Genomic DNA, 5,763 nt, shown 5'->3' with positions numbered 1-5,763 from the left:
AACATTGTCCCTGCTGCTTGTGTGCATGCATTCTCATTCTTGAACGCATTAGTCAACGGTAGTTCTAGACTTTCTTCTGATGCAAATATTTAAAATGAAAAGTGAAAATCACCGAAATACACATTGTCACAACGTACGCAAGCAAGAAGACAATGGCATGAGGCCCCAGCCTCTTCCCGTCGTATTCTCGTTTGCATACGTTGTGTTTTTCACTGGTCACCTTTCAATCATGACTAAGTGGCACTGCTCGCGGCCCTGTTGAAATTCTTACGTGGTTAGAAATAAGTCCAGATATTTCTATAGTTCACCTAAGCATTAAAACACCTTGACATAGCATGTTTCCCAGTTAAAATCTACTGAACAACTTTTCATGAAGCATTTTACTATTTAATTTGCCGTATCAAGGCTTTGAGCCTACTATATCGGAGGCATCAGAATATGTTTGTGCAGGTTTATGCACATTATGCGTTGCACAGGTTATGCATTGAGTGCTTGACTTCGAACTCAAGAAATGAGCTTAAGTCTGAAGACCTGACCTCGAAATAATCAGGTTGACATGATGATGACGGTGGCCGCTGAAGGGTTAGAGGAGAACCCGAATGCACCTTAACGTCATGCGACGAGGCTGAGGTCGAGTGAGGTCGTCAGATATGATTGCAGGTTGAGGTGAGGTCAAGCACTGGGAGGTTGTTTGCCCAGCTGTTCTATAGTTAAATTCGTTTCTCTCTTGTCCAGTCGCAAAGAAGTCCACGTCGCAAGGTGCCTTAGTAACCTTAAGGATGCACACCCATTACCAATAATAAGCGTGTATATGACAAGGAAGGAAGTAATAAATGTCCATTTCTGAACACAAATGCCAATATTTTGTGCGCCTACCTAGCACATGCTTCAAGCATTGACTGTCATCCAAAACACTACAGAATATCAAAAACAACTAGCACTTTGACTGTTCTTTTATGTTAGCGCGTCCAAGCTTAGTTTTTTTTATGTGTTTCTTGCAGCATGGGCCAGCCAGATTCCCTGCTGACTATTGACGTTTCCTTCCTGGTGCGTCGACAGTCTGCTCTGGGCAATGAGTCGGCTCTGGTTAGACTTGTGACACTTTAAATGCGTTGCTCCACGTGCTCCAAGTCATTTATAATTGTATTTGACGAGGTATCACTCGTAACTAGAAGAATAATCAAGGCTCTTCACATGGGACAAAATGTTCTGGCTTGAGAACGTCCTATGCACTTAAAGAAATGGGCCAAGGCGCTCGCAAGTCCACAATTACCTCACACACCAACCAGCGGCACTGCCATTAAAACCAGTGCGGCTGAGAGCAGTGGGCGTGGTGCAGGCAGATCGTTGTGACGTCTTGACAAAGACGTAATGAGAAGCGCACCATGGACGTGAGAGGTGTGTTGCTGTTATGGATACTACAAAGTATCCGCATCGCGCAGCGGAGAAAAGAGGAAAAGGACATTTTGGCATTGATGTTTCCTTTTATTGCTTGATTTTGTTTTTTGTTTTTTTTTACACCATGACACTCATCTCCTGGAAAGCAGTGTCAGTAACGTAAATGTCCTCATGCAGCGCACACGCACACCTTTTACGAAAAGCTGACAGGATTTAATATTTGTCCAGTCTCTTAAAACGCACCACCCAGGCAAGAAGGTATGTACAGGCATTTAAAAGCGAACTGAAACACATACATGTCGTCCAGAACAAGCTGTCCTGAATATTTTGAAGAAGACAGTATAATAGCGGGAATAATATTATATTCATTCTTTATGAGAGGAAGCATTGATCTTGAGGTATCCTCACTGGCGAAGCAGGTGCGCTTTTCGCAGGGCGCTGGCGGGGCAGATGTTAGCCCCGCACGAGAAGAGGAGACTTCGAATTAATGATGAACGAAAAATCATGCACTCCTGCTTCTTCAGTGGAACACAGTGGTAGCGCTTACATAGGGAATATTTACACGAGTTTATATGTACGTGTGGGTTTTATACAATTACATACATGCACAAGTTCATATAACAGCGTGGAAATTTCTCGGACATAAAACAACTTGAAATAAAAACAAATTAAGCTTTTCTTTTTCTTTGCACACACATATTAATATACAGTCTTACTTATCACAGTAGAAAATAGCGTGCGTTTCCCCCATTGTCGCATCAAAACTACTGATGAGCTTAAAGCGGGAACCACGCCCCAACACAAGTGGTTTGATTTGACATAAAAATAAAAGCGCAATAGTAATGCGGCGTATTTTTGAAAACATTGCACATCACTCTTCTCTACTCGTTTACTGCAACAAGCGTCTTCGCATCACGCACGCAGATATTTGTTTTATGATTTGAAGTATGACTGGTGAGGGAAAAACGGAACTGCTCTAAGTTGCAACGAGATAGATAATGCATGGATTAGTACCAGACCACTTGCCATATTAAGGAGGCCCTAGGACCGAGATGCCTATTGATTCAGTGCTTGTTGGCTGTCGAGTTTGCACTAAAAAAGTAAGGACTAAGCAACTCATTCTTACGGTCACTGCATTTCTTTTGGCTTGATTCTTTATGGTGGCGCTTGTGTACCTTCTTTTCGGGTTCTGTAAAGGCTTTGTCGTGGCGGATTCCCACAGTTAGCTGTCTCCGTCATAACATTATTGCACAATCTTAAATGGTTAAGATAATGTTTTAGTCGCTAAGGCAGTGTCTACATTGATTCCAGGAACTATATCTTACTTTACAAACCAGGGTTTTCGGGTTGGTACACGCTGGATAAACGCCCTCTAGAAACGCACAGGTTGTAGTCGAACGTTGCAACAGGGATCAAAAGACCAGTAAGGTGGCTCACGGTTGATTATTTTGCTGTCAGTATAGGCATGAAATTATAATGGCGCAGACGGTATCAAGGTTCAGAAAAGGATATCAAGGGCTTTGACAACATTGGCGCATATTGCACACGCAGTAACAAGACTTTTTTCAAGCTTATTGTAACCTCGTCTAACAACACCGCAAGCACTGGTGTCCAGGTTGCACTCTGATGGCAAAGGTCACTCACTGCATCGAAGGTGCTGGTCAGTTAAACCACCGTGCCCGGTTTCCCCCGCTTCGAAAGGACTTTTACACGTAACTGAAATTTTCACATAGATAACCAAAATGCATGACAGAACATCGTGTTATGTCACTCGTGAGTACAACACTGTAGTGCTTATTCGCACATGAAGGGATGAAAAAAGATGCTTAGGGCTAATGGCAGTCTGCCTTGTTCCCTAATTGTTAAAGCAGAGGCGCGCCAACAGTGTAGAATATTACTTGTACAAAAGTAATACAATATGAGGTGTTCCCTTGTCGTGGTCAGAACTGTTAAGTATCATGTATATGCAAGAATGTTCCTTGTTAAGCGTGGGGATAACGAGTTAATACACACAATTTTAACAACTCAGATTAGGAATGACAGCCATATCTCCTGTCCAGTAAATATGACTATTGAATCGTAAATATGCACTACACACGAGATCTAATGCCTTGGTTTAAAGCAACCCTGCGGAATACAACCCTTCGTTTTCGTAGCCTTCACGTACGCAAACAAGACTAGAAAACACAACTGTTTCTCCATTTCTTTGTCATAGTCGACACCGCATACAAAAGGAAGGAGTACACGTGCTAGTAGATATAATTGCACTGCCCTTACTACTTCATCATCCACAAATAACTGCGCCGCACTCATAGGGTGTATCTCAAGAAGTACGAGCAAACCAGAATTGTAGCGGAGTCACGATGACAGCGACACTATCACCTTTTGACCACGACTAGCATTTACTCTAACCACCGGCATGAAGAAATAATATTAAACGAAACAAAATGTTCGGCATGGGGCCGCGCGCGCCGCAGGGAGAGCGTGTCCTCGAGAACACAAGCGGCAGGACGCGTGAGTGCGGTGTGACAGAACATTGCGCGCCTGGACTAACGCCGCGTGTATCCGCGGAGCGCCAGGGTTCGGCGCTGGGGCAACGGCGTGACAGCGGGGAGGAGACAGCGCAGCGACCCGGGCCACGACCCGGCGCCGGTGCGGCGTCCCCTACCCGCGACTTGGCACGCGCGACTGTCGGCGATCAAGGGGGCAAATGCGTACGGCCATGCGGAGCCTTTCGTACCTGTTGATAGCAAACTGGCCGGCGTCCCGGGAGCCGCCCACCTGGAGGCCCATGCTCTAGAACGCGAACCTCGTTGAACTTTGAGCGGCGGCGGGCAAGACAAGGGACAAGCAAAGCAAGCGCAAGCGGGGTAGTCGTCAGCGGCTGGGAGCCGCCTTTCGTACAGTCTATGGGGGTGCGCGCCGGCTGGGGCATCAGGCCAGGCGACGGCGCACTGTTCGTCGGCGGTGTGGCTGCCGCCTTTCGTACAGTCTCTTTCAGTTGCGCGGCGGCCACTTGGCGGAACCGCCCGTGCGGGCCGGCCCGAGTCACATGAGGAAGTCCGGCGAGCCGGGCCCGAGTCCGTGGGGTGGCGGCGGCAGCTGCTGCTGCTGTGGCGGCGGCTGCTGAGCGCGGGCGCGGGCGGCGGCGCCCAGCTGCTGCTTGTAGAAGTCGCGTTCTTGGCAGGCGCGTTCCAGCTCCTGACGCAAACGGTTGGCCTCGGCCTGAAGGATGCGGTTCCTGCTTTCCAGCTCGTGCCTCTGCGCCAGGCGCTTGGTCCGGCAGTTCTGCGCGTAGCCGCGGTTCTTGAGCGTCCGACGTTTCTGCTTGAGGCGAACCACTTCTTCGCGGGGGAACCCGTGGAGTCGCTTGTTGAGTTCGCGCACAGACAGCGTGATCAGCTGGTCGTCGTCCAAGATGTCCCGCATGGGCAGCGACGGGATCATCGGGGGCCGTGGGCCCTCCAGGTCGCGGCGCAGCTGCATCCACTCGAGGTCCCCCTGCGGCCGCAGGTCCAGCGGCTCCTGGTGTCCGAAGCGCACGTGCGCTTGGTGCGGCGCCTGATGTGGCGCCGGCGGCGGTGGCGGCTGCGACAGCCACATCATGCTGTCGTCCGGCATGCAGGCGCCGAACTCGGGCGATGCCGGGCAGGCGGTCGAGCCGGGCGGCGTGTCCGGCGGTGTGCCCGGCGTACTGCCGACCAGCGGCCGGCGCAAATGCTCGAGCTGTTGTAGCTCGGGCTGAAGCGCCGCGTACTTGGCGCCCATCTCTTGTTTGACGACCTCCTCGAGGTTCTCCAGGTCGAAGCTGTACTCGTCGCCCGCCATGGCGTCTTCATCGAGGGACGAACTCAAAGACGAGCCCGACGGCGACGGCGTGGCCGCCGCCGCGCCGCCCTGCTGAAAGTACAGGCAGGCAGGGTCCGGGGGCGCGCCGCCGAGCCACGCTGCCACCGCGGCCTCGCCCGCTTCACCCGCGTACAGGGCCACACTTGCGCCGCGCGCTCCGGCTCGGGCTCACAAGACTCCGCTCGCGGCGCGCTCCACACACGACTTGCGCTCCAAAGAGCTCGGCCCCCGCCGGCTTGCCCCACATATTTATGAGCGCCAGCGCCGCTGCACTTTGCGCCAATCGACAGCCGCGGCGCGCGTGACGTCAGCACGCGCCAGCCGCTAGGCCACGGCCCCCTCTCGCCCCGTCCCGAGTCTTAAGTTCTCGCCACGGTCCCGCAGCCCCGGTGAGTCGACGCTGCTCGCACGTGCGCCGCCGGCCGGCGCTGTTTGCGCACCCCGCAAACAGCGCCCGGTCGGCGCACAGGTGCCCGGGCTCTCTTCTCCTCCTCGCTCGGCCGCGTGGGAGCGGGC

At 51.7% G+C, this 5,763-nt stretch overlaps 1 pseudogene; it reads right to left on the bottom strand.

Moving 5' to 3' along the window:
- Positions 1 to 1,465: 1,465 nt before the first annotated feature.
- On the bottom strand, positions 1,466 to 5,509 carry LOC142564156 (uncharacterized; annotated as a pseudogene).
- Positions 5,510 to 5,763: the final 254 nt, after the last annotated feature.

This window comes from Dermacentor variabilis, chromosome 1 (genome assembly GCF_050947875.1).
Source record: "Dermacentor variabilis isolate Ectoservices chromosome 1, ASM5094787v1, whole genome shotgun sequence".
NCBI lineage: Eukaryota > Metazoa > Arthropoda > Arachnida > Ixodida > Ixodidae > Dermacentor > Dermacentor variabilis.
This window is presented reverse-complemented; position numbering and strand designations above follow the sequence as displayed.